Below are 18,884 nucleotides of genomic sequence, written 5' to 3' on the forward strand. Positions count from 1 at the left end.
TTTGGATCTTCAACCTAACTTTCTCCAAACTGAGTCATGCCAGGAAGATTACACAAGGTTATATAACAGTTTTTCCTTTCATCTTGATTGCTTCGAATGTAAACATAGCATTTCATAGCAGTTTTTATACTGTATGTTCACCTATCACAAAACCTTTATTTTATAATAGAAGCATTGATGCAAAATGCTGAGAAATTTTATCATTGAGATAATTACAATTGCATAAAGAGTCAAGCCCGGACTACTGAAATCATGGACATTTTTTATCCTGTATTTCTGGACAGTGTTATTAAATAAAATGTTCTGATTATTTGAAAGATGGGGCTGAATATTCTTCTTTGCTAAGAAAAATTGGTGGATGACATTATGGAATTTCATCTTGAAATTACTTCCAGTTCGAGCTTTTCACTTCAAAAAACACCTGTTCAAACATGCCGAAACCCGGGATCGAACCAGGGACCTTTAGATCTTCAGTCTAACGCTCTCCCAGCTGAGCTATTTCAGCCAGCTTGGAAGATGAATGTATTCACAATTTCGGATTACTATAATGATTTCAAATGAATAAGCTTTAATTAGCTACAGGTACTTTCTCATTCTAAATTTCATTGGAATTTAAGGTGAGTCCATGAAATCATGAACACCTTAGTATCTGCTGCTGCATTGCAGGTAAGTATTGTTAATTTTAGTTTTATTGTTCAGTGGAAGGCTAGGGCTCATTAATCTTCTCTCCTGTAGTAGAAGAGAGAGAAAGCCCCAGAAATTGAAAGCCAACAATCCTTTGGATCTTCAACCTAACTTTCTCCAAACTGAGTCATGCCAGGAAGATTACACAAGGTTATATAACAGTTTTTCCTTTCATCATGATTGCTTCGAATGTAAACATAGCATTTCATAGCAGTTTTTATACTGTATGTTCACCCATCACAAAACCTTTATTTTATAATAGAAGCATTGATGCAAAATGCTGAGAAATTTTATCATTGAGATAATTACAATTGCATAAAGAGTCAAGCCCAGACTACTGAAATCATGGACACTTTTTACCCTGTATTTTTGGACAGTGTTATTAAATGAAATGTTCTGATTATTTGAAAGATGGGGCTGAATATTCTTCTTTGCTAAGAAAAATTGGTGAATGACATTATGGAATTTCATCTTGAAATTACTTCCAGTTCAAGCTTTTCCCTTCAAAAAACACCTGTTCAAACATGCCGAAACCCGGGATCGAACCAGGGACCTTTAGATCTTCAGTCTAACGCTCTCCCAGCTGAGCTATTTCGGCCAGCTTGGAAGATGAACGTATTCACAATTTCGGATTACTATAATGATTTCAAATGAATAAGCTTTAATTAGCTACAGGTACTTTCTCATTCTAAATTTCATTGGAATTTAAGGTGAGTCCATGAAAATCCTGAACACCTTAGTATCTGCTGCTGCATTGCAGGTAAGTATTGTTAATTTTAGTTTAATTGTTCAGTGGAAGGCTAGGGCTCATTAATCTTCTCTCCTTTAGTAGAAGAGAGAGAAAGCCCCAGAAATTGAAAGCCAACAACATTTTGGATCTTCAACCTAACTTTCTCCAAACTGAGTCATGCCAGGAAGATTACACAAGGTTATATAACAGTTTTTCCTTTCATCATGATTGCTTCGAATGTAAACATAGCATTTCATAGCAGTTTTTATACTGTATGTTCACCCATCACAAAACCTTGATTTTATAATAGAAGCATTGATGCAAAATGCTGAGAAATTTTATCATTGAGATAATTACAATTGCATAAAGAGTCAAGCCCGAACTACTGAAATCATGGACATTTTTTATCCTGTATTTCTGGACAGTGTTATTAAATAAAATGTTCTGATTATTTGAAAGATGGGGCTGAATATTCTTCTTTGCTAAGAAAAATTGGTGGATGACATTATGGAATTTCATCTTGAAATTACTTCCAGTTCGAGCTTTTCACTTCAAAAAACACCTGTTCAAACATGCCGAAACCCGGGATCGAACCAGGGACCTTTAGATCTTCAGTCTAACGCTCTCCCAGCTGAGCTATTTCAGCCAGCTTGGAAGATGAATGTATTCACAATTTCGGATTACTATAATGATTTCAAATGAATAAGCTTTAATTAGCTACAGGTACTTTCTCATTCTAAATTTCATTGGAATTTAAGGTGAGTCCATGAAAATCATGAACACCTTAGTATCTGCTGCTGCATTGCAGGTAAGTATTGTTAATTTTAGTTTTATTGTTCAGTGGAAGGCTAGGGCTCATTAATCTTCTCTCCTGTAGTAGAAGAGAGAGAAAGCCCCAGAAATTGAAAGCCAACAATCCTTTGGATCTTCAACCTAACTTTCTCCAAACTGAGTCATGCCAGGAAGATTACACAAGGTTATATAACAGTTTTTCCTTTCATCATGATTGCTTCGAATGTAAACATAGCATTTCATAGCAGTTTTTATACTGTATGTTCACCCATCACAAAACCTTTATTTTATAATAGAAGCATTGATGCAAAATGCTGAGAAATTTTATCATTGAGATAATTACAATTGCATAAAGAGTCAAGCCCGGACTACTGAAATCATGGACACTTTTTATCGTGTATTTCTGGACAGTGTTATTAAATGAAATGTTCTGATTATTTGAAAGATGGGGCTGAATATTCTTCTTTGCTAAGAAAAATTGGTGGATGACATTATGGAATTTCATCTTGAAATTACTTCCAGTTTCAGCTTTTCACTTTAAAAAACACCTGTTCAAACATGCCGAAACCCGGGATCAAACCAGGGACCTTTAGATCTTCAGTCTAACACTCACCCAGCTGAGCTATTTCAGCCAGCTTGGAAGATGAATGTATTCACAATTTCGGATTACTATAATGATTTCAAATGAATAAGCTTTAATTAGCTACAGGTACTTTCTCATTCTAAATTTCATTGGAATTTAAGGTGAGTCCATGAAAATCATGAACACCTTAGTATCTGCTGCTGCATTGCAGGTAAGTATTGTTAATTTTAGTTTTATTGTTCAGTGGAAGGCTAGGGCTCATTAATCTTCTCTCCTGTAGTAGAAGAGAGAGAAAGCCCCAGAAATTAAAAGCCAACAACATTTTGGATCTTCAACCTAACTTTCTCCAAACTGAGTCATGCCAGGAAGATTACACAAGGTTATATAACAGTTTTTCCTTTCATCATGATTGCTTCGAATGTAAACATAGCATTTCATAGCAGTTTTTATACTGTATGTTCACCCATCACAAAACCTTTATTTTATAATAGAAGCATTGATGCAAAATGCTGAGAAATTTTATCATTGAGATAATTACAATTGCATAAAGAGTCAAGCCCGGACTATTGAAATCATGGACACTTTTTATCCTGTATTTCTGGACAGTGTTATTAAATGAAATGTTCTGATTATTTGAAAGATGGGGCTGAATATTCTTCTTTGCTAAGAAAAATTGGTGGATGACATTATGGAATTTCATCTTGAAATTACTTCCAGTTTGAGCTTTTCACTTCAAAAAACACCTGTTCAAACATGCCGAAACCCAGGATCGAACCAGGGACCTTTAGATCTTCAGCCTAACGCTCTCCCAGCTGAGCTATTTCGGCCAACTTGGAAGATGAATGTATTCACAATTTCGGATTACTATAATGATTTCAAATGAATAAGCTTTAATTAGCTACAGGTACTTTCTCATTCTAAATTTCATTGGAATTTAAGGTGAGTCCATGAAAATCATGAACACCTTAGTATCTGCTGCTGCATTGCAGGTAAGTATTGTTAATTTTAGTTTTATTGTTCAGTGGAAGGCTAGGGCTCATTAATCTTCTCTCCTGTAGTAGAAGAGAGAGAAAGCCCCAGAAATTGAAAGCCAACAACATTTGGGATCTTCAACCTAACTTTCTCCAAACTGAGTCATGCCAGGAAGATTACACAAGGTTATACAACAGTTTTTCCTTTCATCATGATTGCTTCGAATGTAAACATAGCATTTCATAACAGTTTTTATACTGTATGTTCACCCATCACAAAACCTTTATTTTATAATAGAAGCATTGATGCAAAATGCTGAGAAATTTTATCATTGAGATAATTACAATTGCATAAAGAGTCAAGCCCAGACTACTGAAATCATGGACACTTTTTATCCTGTATTTCTGGACAGTGTTATTAAATGAAATGTTCTGATTATTTGAAAGATGGGGCTGAATATTCTTCTTTGCTAAGAAAAATTGGTGGATGACATTATGGAATTTCATCTTGAAATTACTTCCAGTTCGAGCTTTTCACTTCAAAAAACACCTGTTCAAACATGCCGAAACCCAGGATTGAACCAGGGATCTTTAGATCTTCAGTCTAACACTCTTCCAGCTGAGCTATTTCAGCCAGCTTGGAAGATGTATGTATTCACAATTTCGGATTACTATAATGATTTCAAATGAATAAGCTTTAATTAGCTACAGGTACTTTCTCATTCTAAATTTCATTGGAATTTAAGGTGAGTCCATGAAAATCATGAACACCTTAGTATCTGCTGCTGCATTGCAGGTAAGTATTGTTAATTTTAGTTTTATTTTTCAGTGGAAGGCTAGGGCTCATTAATCTTCTCTCCTGTAGTAGAAGAGAGAGAAAGCCCCAGAAATTGAAAGCCAACAATCCTTTGGATCTTCAACCTAACTTTCTCCAAACTGAGTCATGCCAGGAAGATTACACAAGGTTATATAACAGTTTTTCCTTTCATCTTGATTGCTTCGAATGTAAACATAGCATTTCATAGCAGTTTTTATACTGTATGTTAACCCATCACAAAACCTTTATTTTATAATAGAAGCATTGATGCAAAATGCTGAGAAATTTTATCATTGAGATAATTACAATTGCATAAAGAGTCAAGCCCAGACTACTGAAATCATGGACACTTTTTATCCTGTATTTCTGGACAGTGTTATTAAATGAAATGTTCTGATTATTTGAAAGATGGGGCTGAATATTCTTCTTTGCTAAGAAAAATTGGTGGATGACATTATGGAATTTCATCTTGAAATTACTTCCAGTTCGAGCTTTTCACTTCAAAAAACACCTGTTCAAACATGCCGAAACCCAGGATCGAACCAGGGACCTTTAGATCTTCAGTCTAACGCTCTCCCAGCTGAGCTATTTCGGCCAGCTTGGAAGATAAATGTATTCACAATTTCGGATTACTATAATGATTTCAAATGAATAAGCTTTAATTAGCTACAGGTACTTTCTCATTCTAAATTTCATTGGAATTTAAGGTGAGTCCATGAAAATCCTGAACACCTTAGTATCTGCTGCTGCATTGCAGGTAAGTATTGTTAATTTTAGTTTTATTGTTCAGTGGAAGGCTAGGGCTCATTAATCCTCTCTCCTGTAGTAGAAGAGAGAGAAAGCCCAAGAAATTGAAAGCCAACAATCCTTTGGATCTTCAACCTAACTTTCTCCAAACTGAGTCATGCCAGGAAGATTACACAAGGTTATATAACAGTTTTTTCTTTCATCATGATTGCTTCGAATGTAAACATAGCATTTCATAGCAGTTGTTATACTATATGTTCACCCATCACAAAACCTTTATTTTATAATAGAAGCATTGATGCAAAATGCTGAGAAATTTTATCATTGAGATAATTACAATTGCATAAAGAGTCAAGCCCGGACTACTGAAATCATGGACACTTTTTATCCTGTATTTCTGGACAGTGTTATTAAATGAAATGTTCTGATTATTTGAAAGATGGGGCTGAATATTCTTCTTTGCTAAGAAAAATTGGTGGATGACATTATAGAATTTCATCTTGAAATTACTTCCAGTTCGAGCTTTTCACTTAAAAAAACACCTGTTCAAACTCGCCGAAACCCGGGATCGAACCAGGGACCTTTAGATCTTCAGTCTAACGCTCTCCCATCTGAGCTATTTCGGACAGCTTGGAAGATGCATGTATTCACAATTTCGGATTACTATAATGATTTCAAATGAATAAGCTTTAATTAGCTACAGGTACTTTCTCATTCTAAATTTCATTGGAATTTAAGGTGAGTCCATGAAAATCATGAACACCTTAGTATCTGCTGCTGCATTGCAGGTAAGTATTGTTAATTTTAGTTTTATTATTCAGTGGAAGGCTAGGGCTCATTAATCTTCTCTCCTGTAGTAGAAGAGAGAGAAAGCCCCAGAAATTGAAAGCCAACAATCCTTTGGATCTTCAACCTAACTTTCTCCAAACTGAGTCATGCCAGGAAGATTACACAAGGTTATATAACAGTTTTTCCTTTCATCATGATTGCTTCGAATGTAAACATAGCATTTCATAGCAGTTTTTATACTGTATGTTCACCCATCACAAAACCTTTATTTTATAATAGAAGCATTGATGCAAAATGCTGAGAAATTTTATCATTGAGATAATTACAATTGCATAAAGAGTCAAGCCCGGACTACTGAAATCATGGACACTTTTTATCGTGTATTTCTGGACAGTGTTATTAAATGAAATGTTCTGATTATTTGAAAGATGGATCTGAATATTCTTCTTTGCTAAGAAAAATTGGTGGATGACATTATGGAATTTCATCTTGAAATTACTTCCAGTTCGAGCTTTTCACTTCAAAAAACACCTGCTCAAACATGCCGAAACCCGGTATCGAACCAGGGACCTTTAGATCTTTAGTCTAACGCTCTCCCAGCTGAGCTATTTCGGCCAGAATGGAAAATGAATGTATTCACAATTTCGGATTACTATAATGATTTCAAATGAATAAGCTTTAATTAGCTACAGGTACTTTCTCATTCTAAATTTCATTGGAATTTAAGGTGAGTCCATGAAAATCATGAACACCTTAGTATCTGCTGCTGCATTGCAGGTAAGTATTGTTAATTTTAGTTTTATTATTCAGTGGAAGGCTAGGGCTCATTAATCTTCTCTCCTGTAGTAGAAGAGAGAGAAAGCCCCAGAAATTGAAAGCCAACAATACTTTGGATCTTCAACCTAACTTTCACCAAACTGAGTCATGCCAGGAAGATTACACAAGGTTATATAACAGTTTTTCCTTTCATCATGATTGCTTCGAATGTAAACATAGCATTTCATAGCAGTTTTTATACTGTATGTTCACCCATCACAAAACCTTTATTTTATAATAGAAGCATTGATGCAAAATGCTGAGAAATTTTATCATTGAGATAATTACAATTGCATAGAGTCAAGCCCGGACTACTGAAATCATGGACACTTTTTATCGTGTATTTCTGGACAGTGTTATTAAATGAAATGTTCTGATTATTTGAAAGATGTGGCTGAATATTCTTCTTTGCTAAGAAAAATTGGTGGATGACATTATGGAATTTCATCTTGAAATTACTTCCAGTTCGAGCTTTTCACTTCAAAAAACACCTGTTCAAACATGCCGAAACCCGGTATCGAACCAGGGACCTTTAGATCTTCAATCTAACGCTCTCCCAGCTGAGCTATTTCGGCCAGCTTGGAAGATGAATGTATTCACAATTTCGGATTACTATAATGATTTCAAATGAATAAGCTTTAATTAGCTACAGGTACTTTCTCATTCTAAATTTCATTGGAATTTAAGGTGAGTCCATGAAAATCATGAACACCTTAGTATCTGCTGCTGCATTGCAGGTAAGTATTGTTAATTTTAGTTTTATTGTTCAGTGGAAGGCTAGGGCTCATTAATCTTCTCTCCTGTAGTAGAAGAGAGAGAAAGCCCCAGAAATTGAAAGCCAACAACATTTTGGATCTTCAACCTAACTTTCTCCAAACTGAGTCATGCCAGGAAGATTACACAAGGTTATATAACAGTTTTTCCTTTCATCATGATTGCTTCGAATGTAAACATAGCATTTCATAGCAGTTTTTATACTGTATGTTCACCCATCACAAAACCTTTATTTTATAATAGAAGCATTGATGCAAAATGCTGAGAAATTTTATCATTGAGATAATTACAATTGCATAAAGAGTCAAGCCCGGACTACAGAAATCATGGACACTTTTTATCCTGTATTTCTGGACAGTGTTATTAAATGAAATGTTCTGATTATTTGAAAGATGGGGCTGAATATTCTTCTTTGCTAAGAAAAATTGGTGGATGACATTATGGAATTTCATCTTGAAATTACTTCCAGTTCGAGCTTTTCACTTCAAAAAACACCTGTTCAAACACGCCGAAACCCGGGATCGAACCAGGGACCTTTAGATCTTCAGTCTAACGCTCTCCCAGCTGAGCTATTTCAGCCAGCTTGGAAGATGAATGTATTCACAATTTCGGATTACTATAATGATATCAAATGAATAAGCTTTAATTAGCTAAAGGTACTTTCTCATTCTAAATTTCATTGGAATTTAAGGTGAGTCCATGAAAATCATGAACACCTTAGTATCTGCTGCTGCATTGCAGGTAAGTATTGTTAATTTTAGTTTTATTATTCAGTGGAAGGCTAGGGCTCATTAATCTTCTCTCCTGTAGTAGAAGAGAGAGAAAGCCCCAGAAATTGAAAGCCAACAATCCTTTGGATCTTCAACCTAACTTTCTCCAAACTGAGTCATGCCAGGAAGATTACACAAGGTTATATAACAGTTTTTCCTTTCATCATGATTGCTTCGAATGTAAACATAGCATTTCATAGCAGTTTTTATACTGTATGTTCACCCATCACAAAACCTTTATTTTGTAATAGAAGCATTGATGCAAAATGCTGAGAAATTTTATCATTGAGATAATTACAATTGCATAAAGAGTCAAGCCCGGACTACTGAAATCATGGACACTTTTTATCGTGTATTTCTGGACAGTGTTATTAAATGAAATGTTCTGATTATTTGAAAGATGGGGCTGAATATTCTTCTTTGCTAAGAAAAATTGGTGGATGACATTATGGAATTTCATCTTGAAATTACTTCCAGTTCGAGCTTTTCACTTCAAAAAACACCTGTTCAAACATGCCGAAACCCGGTATCGAACCAGGGACCTTTAGATCTTTAGTCTAACGCTCTCCCAGCTGAGCTATTTCGGCCAGCTTGGAAGATGAATGTATTCACAATTTCGGATTACTATAATGATTTCAAATGAATAAGCTTTAATTAGCTACAGGTACTTTCTCATTCTAAATTTCATTGGAATTTAAGGTGAGTCCATGAAAATCATGAACACCTTAGTATCTGCTGCTGCATTGCAGGTAAGTATTGTTAATTTTAGTTTTATTATTCAGTGGAAGGCTAGGGCTCATTAATCTTCTCTCCTGTAGTAGAAGAGAGAGAAAGCCCCAGAAATTGAAAGCCAACAATCCTTTGGATCTTCAACCTAACTTTCTCCAAACTGAGTCATGCCAGGAAGATTACACAAGGTTATTTAACAGTTTTTCCTTTCATCATGATTGCTTCGAATGTAAACATAGCATTTCATAGCAGTTTTTATACTGTATGTTCACCCATCACAAAACCTTTATTTTATAATAGAAGCATTGATGCAAAATGCTGAGAAATTTTATCATTGAGATAATTACAATTGCATAAAGAGTCAAGCCCGGACTACTGAAATCATGGACACTTTTTATCCTGTATTTCTGGACAGTGTTATTAAATGAAATGTTCTGATTATTTGAAAGATGGGGCTGAATATTCTTCTTTGCTAAGAAAAATTGGTGGATGACATTATGGAATTTCATCTTGAAATTACTTCCAGTTCGAGCTTTTCACTTCAAAAAACACCTGTTCAAACACGCCGAAACCCGGTATCGAACCAGGGACCTTTAGATCTTTAGTCTAACGCTCTCCCAGCTGAGCTATTTCGGCCAGCTTGGAAGATGAATGTATTCACAATTTCGGATTACTATAATGATTTCAAATGAATAAGCTTTAATTAGCTACAGGTACTTTCTCATTCTAAATTTCATTGGAATTTAAGGTGAGTCCATGAAAATCATGAACACCTTAGTATCTGCTGCTGCATTGCAGGTAAGTATTGTTAATTTTAGTTTTATTATTCAGTGGAAGGCTAGGGCTCATTAATCTTCTCTCCTGTAGTAGAAGAGAGAGAAAGCCCCAGAAATTGAAAGCCAACAATCCTTTGGATCTTCAACCTAACTTTCTCCAAACTGAGTCATGCCAGGAAGATTACACAAGGTTATATAACAGTTTTTCCTTTCATCATGATTGCTTCGAATGTAAACATAGCATTTCATAGCAGTTTTTATACTGTATGTTCACCCATCACAAAACCTTTATTTTATAATAGAAGCATTGATGCAAAATGCTGAGAAATTTTATCATTGAGATAATTACAATTGCATAAAGAGTCAAGCACGGACTATTGAAATCATGGACACTTTTTATCCTGTATTTCTGGACAGTGTTATTAAATGAAATGTTCTGATTATTTGAAAGATGGGGCTGAATATTCTTCTTTGCTAAGAAAAATTGGTGGATGACATTATGGAATTTCATCTTGAAATTACTTCCAGTTCGAGCTTTTCACTTCAAAAAACACCTGTTCAAACATGCCGAAACCTGGGATCGAACCAGGGACCTTTAGATCTTCAGTCTAACGCTCTCCCAGCTGAGCTATTTCGGCCAGCTTGGAAGATGAATGTATTCACAATTTCCTATTACTATAATGATTTTAAATGAATAAGCTTTAATTAGCTACAGGTACTTTCTCATTCTAAATTTCATTGGAATTTAAGGTGAGTCCATGAAAATCATGAACACCTTAGTATCTGCTGCTGCATTGCAGGTAAGTATTGTTAATTTTAGTTTTATTATTCAGTGGAAGGCTAGGGCTCATTATCTTCTCTCCTGTAGTAGAAGAGAGAGAAAGCCCCAGAAATTGAAAGCCAACAATCCTTTGGATCTTCAACCTAACTTTCTCCAAACTGAGTCATGCCAGGAAGATTACACAAGGTTATTTAACAGTTTTTCCTTTCATCATGATTGCTTCGAATGTAAACATAGCATTTCATAGCAGTTTTTATACTGTATGTTCACCCATCACAAAACCTTTATTTTATAATAGAAGCATTGATGCAAAATGCTGAGAAATTTTATCATTGAGATAATTACAATTGCATAAAGAGTCAAGCCCGGACTACTGAAATCATGGACACTTTTTATCCTGTATTTCTGGACAGTGTTATTAAATGAAATGTTCTGATTATTTGAAAGATGGGGCTGAATATTCTTCTTTGCTAAGAAAAATTGGTGGATGACATTATGGAATTTCATCTTGAAATTACTTCCAGTTCGAGCTTTTCACTTCAAAAAACACCTGTTCAAACACGCCGAAACCCGGTATCGAACCAGGGACCTTTAGATCTTCAGTCTAACGCTCTCCCAGCTGAGCTATTTCGGCCAGCTTGGAAGATGAATGTATTCACAATTTCGGATTACTATAATGATTTCAAATGAATAAGCTTTAATTAGCTACAGGTACTTTCTCATTCTAAATTTCATTGGAATTTAAGGTGAGTCCATGAAAATCATGAACACCTTAGTATCTGCTGCTGCATTGCAGGTAAGTATTGTTAATTTTAGTTTTATTGTTCAGTGGAAGGCTAGGGCTCATTAATCTTCTCTCCTGTAGTAGAAGAGAGAGAAAGCCCCAGAAATTGAAAGCCAACAATCCTTTGGATCTTCAACCTAACTTTCTCCAAACTGAGTCATGCCAGGAAGATTACACAAGGTTATTTAACAGTTTTTCCTTTCATCATGATTGCTTTGAATGTAAACATAGCATTTCATAGCAGTTTTTATACTGTATGTTCACCCATCACAAAACCTTTATTTTATAATAGAAGCATTGATGCAAAATGCTGAGAAATTTTATCATTGAGATAATTACAATTGCATAAAGAGTCAAGCCCGGACTACAGAAATCATGGACACTTTTTATCCTGTATTTCTGGACAGTGTTATTAAATGAAATGTTCTGATTATTTGAAAGATGGGGCTGAATATTCTTCTTTGCTAAGAAAAATTGGTGGATGACATTATGGAATTTCATCTTGAAATTACTTCCAGTTCGAGCTTTTCACTTCAAAAAACACCTGTTCAAACACGCCGAAACCCGGGATCGAACCAGGGACCTTTAGATCTTTAGTCTAACGCTCTCCCAGCTGAGCTATTTCGGCCAGCTTGGAAGATGAATGTATTCACAATTTCGGATTACTATAATGATTTCAAATGAATAAGCTTTAATTAGCTACAGGTACTTTCTCATTCTAAATTTCATTGGAATTTAAGGTGAGTCCATGAAAATCATGAACACCTTAGTATCTGCTGCTGCATTGCAGGTAAGTATTGTTAATTTTAGTTTTATTATTCAGTGGAAGGCTAGGGCTCATTAATCTTCTCTCCTGTAGTAGAAGAGAGAGAAAGCCCCAGAAATTGAAAGCCAACAATCCTTTGGATCTTCAACCTAACTTTCTCCAAACTGAGTCATGCCAGGAAGATTACACAAGGTTATATAACAGTTTTTCCTTTCATCATGATTGCTTCGAATGTAAACATAGCATTTCATAGCAGTTTTTATACTGTATGTTCACCCATCACAAAACCTTTATTTTATAATAGAAGCATTGATGCAAAATGCTGAGAAATTTTATCATTGAGATAATTACAATTGCATAAAGAGTCAAGCCCGGACTATTGAAATCATGGACACTTTTTATCCTGTATTTCTGGACAGTGTTATTAAATGAAATGTTCTGATTATTTGAAAGATGGGGCTGAATATTCTTCTTTGCTAAGAAAAATTGGTGGATGACATTATGGAATTTCATCTTGAAATTACTTCCAGTTCGAGCTTTTCACTTCAAAAAACACCTGTTCAAACATGCCGAAACCTGGGATCGAACCAGGGACCTTTAGATCTTCAGTCTAACGCTCTCCCAGCTGAGCTATTTCTGCCAGCTTGGAAGATGAATGTATTCACAATTTCGGATTACTATAATGATTTTAAATGAATAAGCTTTAATTAGCTACAGGTACTTTCTCATTCTAAATTTCATTGGAATTTAAGGTGAGTCCATGAAAATCATGAACACCTTAGTATCTGCTGCTGCATTGCAGGTAAGTATTGTTAATTTTAGTTTTATTATTCAGTGGAAGGCTAGGGCTCATTAATCTTCTCTCCTGTAGTAGAAGAGAGAGAAAGCCCCAGAAATTGAAAGCCAACAATCCTTTGGATCTTCAACCTAACTTTCTCCAAACTGAGTCATGCCAGGAAGATTACACAAGGTTATTTAACAGTTTTTCCTTTCATCATGATTGCTTCGAATGTAAACATAGCATTTCATAGCAGTTTTTATACTGTATGTTCACCCATCACAAAACCTTTATTTTATAATAGAAGCATTGATGCAAAATGCTGAGAAATTTTATCATTGAGATAATTACAATTGCATAAAGAGTCAAGCCCGGACTACTGAAATCATGGACACTTTTTATCCTGTATTTCTGGACAGTGTTATTAAATGAAATGTTCTGATTATTTGAAAGATGGGGCTGAATATTCTTCTTTGCTAAGAAAAATTGGTGGATGACATTATGGAATTTCATCTTGAAATTACTTCCAGTTCGAGCTTTTCACTTCAAAAAACACCTGTTCAAACACGCCGAAACCCGGTATCGAACCAGGGACCTTTAGATCTTCAGTCTAACGCTCTCCCAGCTGAGCTATTTCGGCCAGCTTGGAAGATGAATGTATTCACAATTTCGGATTACTATAATGATTTCAAATGAATAAGCTTTAATTAGCTACAGGTACTTTCTCATTCTAAATTTCATTGGAATTTAAGGTGAGTCCATGAAAATCATGAACACCTTAGTATCTGCTGCTGCATTGCAGGTAAGTATTGTTAATTTTAGTTTTATTGTTCAGTGGAAGGCTAGGGCTCATTAATCTTCTCTCCTGTAGTAGAAGAGAGAGAAAGCCCCAGAAATTGAAAGCCAACAACATTTTGGATCTTCAACCTAACTTTCTCCAAACTGAGTCATGCCAGGAAGATTACACAAGGTTATATAACAGTTTTTCCTTTCATCATGATTGCTTCGAATGTAAACATAGCATTTCATAGCAGTTTTTATACTGTATGTTCACCCATCACAAAACCTTTATTTTATAATAGAAGCATTGATGCAAAATGCTGAGAAATTTTATCATTGAGATAATTACAATTGCATAAAGAGTCAAGCCCGGACTACAGAAATCATGGACACTTTTTATCCTGTATTTCTGGACAGTGTTATTAAATGAAATGTTCTGATTATTTGAAAGATGGGGCTGAATATTCTTCTTTGCTAAGAAAAATTGGTGGATGACATTATGGAATTTCATCTTGAAATTACTTCCAGTTCGAGCTTTTCACTTCAAAAAACACCTGTTCAAACACGCCGAAACCCAGGATCGAACCAGGGACCCTTAGATCTTCAGTCTAACGCTCTCCCAGCTGAGCTATTTCAGCCAGCTTGGAAGATGAATGTATTCACAATTTCGGATTACTATAATGATTTCAAATGAATAAGCTTTAATTAGCTAAAGGTACTTTCTCATTCTAAATTTCATTGGAATTTAAGGTGAGTCCATGAAAATCATGAACACCTTAGTATCTGCTGCTGCATTGCAGGTAAGTATTGTTAATTTTAGTTTTATTATTCAGTGGAAGGCTAGGGCTCATTAATCTTCTCTCCTGTAGTAGAAGAGAGAGAAAGCCCCAGAAATTGAAAGCCAACAATCCTTTGGATCTTCAACCTAACTTTCTCCAAACTGAGTCATGCCAGGAAGATTACACAAGGTTATATAACAGTTTTTCCTTTCATCATGATTGCTTGGAATGTAAACATAGCATTTCATAGCAGTTTTTATACTGTATGTTCACCCATCACAAAACCTTTATTTTATAATAGAAGCATTGATGCAAAATGCTGAGAAATTTTATCATTGAGATAATTACAATTGCATAAAGAGTCAAGCCCGGACTACTGAAATCATGGACACTTTTTATCGTGTATTTCTGGACAGTGTTATTAAATGAAATGTTCTGATTATTTGAAAGATGGGGCTGAATATTCTTCTTTGCTAAGAAAAATTGGTGGATGACATTATGGAATTTCATCTTGAAATTACTTCCAGTTCGAGCTTTTCACTTCAAAAAACACCTGTTCAAACATGCCGAAACCCGGTATCGAACCAGGGACCTTTAGATCTTTAGTCTAACGCTCTCCCAGCTGAGCTATTTCAGCCAGCTTGGAAGATGAATGTATTCACAATTTCGGATTACTATAATGATTTCAAATGAATAAGCTTTAATTAGCTACAGGTACTTTCTCATTCTAAATTTCATTGGAATTTAAGGTGAGTCCATGAAAATCATGAACACCTTAGTATCTGCTGCTGCATTGCAGGTAAGTATTGTTAATTTTAGTTTTATTATTCAGTGGAAGGCTAGGGCTCATTAATCTTCTCTCCTGTAGTAGAAGAGAGAGAAAGCCCCAGAAATTGAAAGCCAACAATCCTTTGGATCTTCAACCTAACTTTCTCCAAACTGAGTCATGCCAGGAAGATTACACAAGGTTATATAACAGTTTTTCCTTTCATCATGATTGCTTCGAATGTAAACATAGCATTTCATAGCAGTTTTTATACTGTATGTTCACCCATCACAAAACCTTTATTTTATAATAGAAGCATTGATGCAAAATGCTGAGAAATTTTATCATTGAGATAATTACAATTGCATAAAGAGTCAAGCCCGGACTACTGAAATCATGGACACTTTTTATCGTGTATTTCTGGACAGTGTTATTAAATGAAATGTTCTGATTATTTGAAAGATGAGGCTGAATATTCTTCTTTGCTAAGAAAAATTGGTGGATGACATTATGGAATTTCATCTTGAAATTACTTCCAGTTCGAGCTTTTCACTTCAAAAAACACCTGTTCAAACATGCCGAAACCCGGTATCGAACCAGGGACCTTTAGATCTTTAGTCTAACGCTCTCCCAGCTGAGCTATTTCGGCCAGCTTGGAAGATGAATGTATTCACAATTTCGGATTACTATAATGATTTCAAATGAATAAGCTTTAATTAGCTACAGGTACTTTCTCATTCTAAATTTCATTGGAATTTAAGGTGAGTCCATGAAAATCATGAACACCTTAGTATCTGCTGCTGCATTGCAGGTAAGTATTGTTAATTTTAGTTTTATTATTCAGTGGAAGGCTAGGGCTCATTAATCTTCTCTCCTGTAGTAGAAGAGAGAGAAAGCCCCAGAAATTGAAAGCCAACAATCCTTTGGATCTTCAACCTAACTTTCTCCAAACTGAGTCATGCCAGGAAGATTACTCAAGGTTATATAACAGTTTTTCCTTTCATCATGATTGCTTCGAATGTAAACATAGCATTTCATAGCAGTTTTTATACTGTATGTTCACCCATCACAAAACCTTTATTTTATAATAGAAGCATTGATGCAAAATGCTGAGAAATTTTATCATTGAGATAATTACAATTGCATAAAGAGTCAAGCCCAGACTACTGAAATCATGGACACTTTTTATCCTGTATTTCTGGACAGTGTTATTAAATGAAATGTTCTGATTATTTGAAAGATGGGGCTGAATATTCTTCTTTGCTAAGAAAAATTGGTGGATGACATTATGGAATTTCATCTTGAAATTACTTCCAGTTCGAGCTTTTCACTTCAAAAAACACCTGTTCAAACATGCCGAAACCCAGGATCGAACCAGGAATCTTTAGATCTTCAGTCTAACACTCTTCCAGCTGAGCTATTTCGGCCAGCTTGGAAGATGTATGTATTCACAATTTCGGATTACTATAATGATTTCAAATGAATAAGCTTTAATTAGCTACAGGTACTTTCTCATTCTAAATTTCATTGGAATTTAAGGTGAGTCCATGAAAATCATGAACACCTTAGTATCTGCTGCTGCATTGCAGGTAAGTATTGTTAATTTTAGTTTTATTTTTCAGTGGAAGGCTAGGGCTCATTAATCTTCTCTCCTGTAGTAGAAGAGAGAGAAAGCCCCAGAAATTGAAAGCCAACAATCCTTTGGATCTTCAACCTAACTTTCTCCAAACTGAGTCATGCCAGGAAGATTACACAAGGTTATATAACAGTTTTTCCTTTCATCTTGATTGCTTCGAATGTAAACATAGCATTTCATAGCATTTTTTATACTGTATGTTCACCCATCACAAAACCTTTATTTTATAATAGAAGCATTGATGCAAAATGCTGAGAAATTTTATCATTGAGATAATTACAATTGCATAAAGAGTCAAGCCCGGACTACTGAAATCATGGACACTTTTTATCCTGTATTTCTGGACAGTGTTATTAAATGAAATGTTCTGATTATTTGAAAGATGGGGCTGAATATTCTTCTTTGCTAAGAAAAATTGGTGGATAACATTATGGAATTTCATCTTGAAATTACTTCCAGTTCGAGCTTTTCACTTCAAAAAACACCTGTTCAAACATGCCGAAACCCAGGATTGAACCAGGGACCTTTAGATCTTCAGTCTAACGCTCTCCCAGCTGAGCTATTTCGGCCAGCTTGGAAGATAAATGTATTCACAATTTTGGATTACTATAATGATTTCAAATGAATAAGCTTTAATTAGCTACAGGTACTTTCTCATTCTAAATTTCATTGGAATTTAAGGTGAGTCCATGAAAATCCTGAACACCTTAGTATCTGCTGCTGCATTGCAGGTAAGTATTGTTAATTTTAGTTTTATTGTTCAGTGGAAGGCTAGGGCTCATTAATCCTCTCTCCTGTAGTAGAAGAGAGAGAAAGCCCAAGAAATTGAAAGCCAACAATCCTTTGGATCTTCAACCTAACTTTCTCCAAACTGAGTCATGCCAGGAAGATTACACAAGGTTATATAACAGTTTTTTCTTTCATCATGATTGCTTCGAATGTAAACATAGCATTTCATAGCAGTTGTTATACTATATGTTCACCCATCACAAAACCTTTATTTTATAATAGAAGCATTGATGCAAAATGCTGAGAAATTTTATCATTGAGATAATTACAATTGCATAAAGAGTCAAGCCCGGACTACTGAAATCATGGACACTTTTTATCCTGTATTTCTGGACAGTGTTATTAAATGAAATGTTCTGATTATTTGAAAGATGGGGCTGAATATTCTTCTTTGCTAAGAAAAATTGGTGGATGACATTATGGAATTTCATCTTGAAATTACTTCCAGTTCGAGCTTTTCACTTCAAAAAACACCTGTTCAAACATGCCGAAACCCGGTATCGAACCAGGGACCTTTAGATCTTCAGTCTAACGCTCTCCCAGCTGAGCTATTTCGGCCAGCTTGGAAGATGAATGTATTCACAATTTCGGATTACTATAATGATTTCAAATGAATAAGCTTTAATTAGCTACAGGTACTTTCTCATTCTAAATTTCATTGGAATTTAAGGTGAGTCCATGAAAATCATGAACACCTTAGTATCTGCTGCTGCATTGCAGGTAAGTATTGTTAATTTTAGTTTTATTGTTCAGTGGAAGGCTAGGGCTCATTAATCTTCTCTCCTGTAGTAGAAGAGAGAGAAAGCCCCAGAAATTGAAAGCCAACAACATTTTGGATCTTCAACCTAACTTTCTCCAAACTGAGTCATGCCAGGAAGATTACACAAGGTTATATAACAGTTTTTCCTTTCATCATGATTGCTTCGAATGTAAACATAGCATTTCATAGCAGTTTTTATACTGTATGTTCACCCATCACAAAACCTTTATTTTATAATAGAAGCATTGATGCAAAATGCTGAGAAATTTTATCATTGAGATATTTAC

The 18,884-nt window shown here is 35.1% G+C and overlaps 15 non-coding genes across 15 annotated transcripts; all 15 read right to left on the bottom strand.

Moving 5' to 3' along the window:
* Positions 1 to 432: 432 nt before the first annotated feature.
* TRNAF-GAA (transfer RNA phenylalanine (anticodon GAA)) lies at positions 433 to 505 on the bottom strand. The gene has a single exon. It is a non-coding gene; the product is annotated as a tRNA-Phe (tRNA).
* A 704-nt stretch (positions 506 to 1,209) lies between these two features.
* TRNAF-GAA (transfer RNA phenylalanine (anticodon GAA)) lies at positions 1,210 to 1,282 on the bottom strand. Its single transcript has one exon. It is a non-coding gene; the product is annotated as a tRNA-Phe (tRNA).
* A 705-nt stretch (positions 1,283 to 1,987) lies between these two features.
* Positions 1,988 to 2,060, bottom strand: TRNAF-GAA (transfer RNA phenylalanine (anticodon GAA)). The gene has a single exon. It is a non-coding gene; the product is annotated as a tRNA-Phe (tRNA).
* A 4,595-nt stretch (positions 2,061 to 6,655) lies between these two features.
* On the bottom strand, positions 6,656 to 6,728 carry TRNAF-AAA (transfer RNA phenylalanine (anticodon AAA)). Its single transcript has one exon. It is a non-coding gene; the product is annotated as a tRNA-Phe (tRNA).
* A 703-nt stretch (positions 6,729 to 7,431) lies between these two features.
* On the bottom strand, positions 7,432 to 7,504 carry TRNAF-GAA (transfer RNA phenylalanine (anticodon GAA)). The gene has a single exon. It is a non-coding gene; the product is annotated as a tRNA-Phe (tRNA).
* Positions 7,505 to 8,209: 705 nt separating this feature from the next.
* Positions 8,210 to 8,282, bottom strand: TRNAF-GAA (transfer RNA phenylalanine (anticodon GAA)). The gene has a single exon. It is a non-coding gene; the product is annotated as a tRNA-Phe (tRNA).
* A 705-nt stretch (positions 8,283 to 8,987) lies between these two features.
* Positions 8,988 to 9,060, bottom strand: TRNAF-AAA (transfer RNA phenylalanine (anticodon AAA)). Its single transcript has one exon. It is a non-coding gene; the product is annotated as a tRNA-Phe (tRNA).
* A 705-nt stretch (positions 9,061 to 9,765) lies between these two features.
* TRNAF-AAA (transfer RNA phenylalanine (anticodon AAA)) lies at positions 9,766 to 9,838 on the bottom strand. The gene has a single exon. It is a non-coding gene; the product is annotated as a tRNA-Phe (tRNA).
* Positions 9,839 to 10,543: 705 nt separating this feature from the next.
* On the bottom strand, positions 10,544 to 10,616 carry TRNAF-GAA (transfer RNA phenylalanine (anticodon GAA)). Its single transcript has one exon. It is a non-coding gene; the product is annotated as a tRNA-Phe (tRNA).
* Positions 10,617 to 11,320: 704 nt separating this feature from the next.
* TRNAF-GAA (transfer RNA phenylalanine (anticodon GAA)) lies at positions 11,321 to 11,393 on the bottom strand. Its single transcript has one exon. It is a non-coding gene; the product is annotated as a tRNA-Phe (tRNA).
* Positions 11,394 to 12,098: 705 nt separating this feature from the next.
* On the bottom strand, positions 12,099 to 12,171 carry TRNAF-AAA (transfer RNA phenylalanine (anticodon AAA)). Its single transcript has one exon. It is a non-coding gene; the product is annotated as a tRNA-Phe (tRNA).
* A 1,483-nt stretch (positions 12,172 to 13,654) lies between these two features.
* Positions 13,655 to 13,727, bottom strand: TRNAF-GAA (transfer RNA phenylalanine (anticodon GAA)). The gene has a single exon. It is a non-coding gene; the product is annotated as a tRNA-Phe (tRNA).
* A 1,483-nt stretch (positions 13,728 to 15,210) lies between these two features.
* On the bottom strand, positions 15,211 to 15,283 carry TRNAF-AAA (transfer RNA phenylalanine (anticodon AAA)). The gene has a single exon. It is a non-coding gene; the product is annotated as a tRNA-Phe (tRNA).
* A 705-nt stretch (positions 15,284 to 15,988) lies between these two features.
* Positions 15,989 to 16,061, bottom strand: TRNAF-AAA (transfer RNA phenylalanine (anticodon AAA)). Its single transcript has one exon. It is a non-coding gene; the product is annotated as a tRNA-Phe (tRNA).
* A 2,261-nt stretch (positions 16,062 to 18,322) lies between these two features.
* Positions 18,323 to 18,395, bottom strand: TRNAF-GAA (transfer RNA phenylalanine (anticodon GAA)). The gene has a single exon. It is a non-coding gene; the product is annotated as a tRNA-Phe (tRNA).
* Positions 18,396 to 18,884: the final 489 nt, after the last annotated feature.

Source organism: Mixophyes fleayi, chromosome 3 (genome assembly GCF_038048845.1).
Source record: "Mixophyes fleayi isolate aMixFle1 chromosome 3, aMixFle1.hap1, whole genome shotgun sequence".
Lineage (NCBI taxonomy): Eukaryota > Metazoa > Chordata > Amphibia > Anura > Limnodynastidae > Mixophyes > Mixophyes fleayi.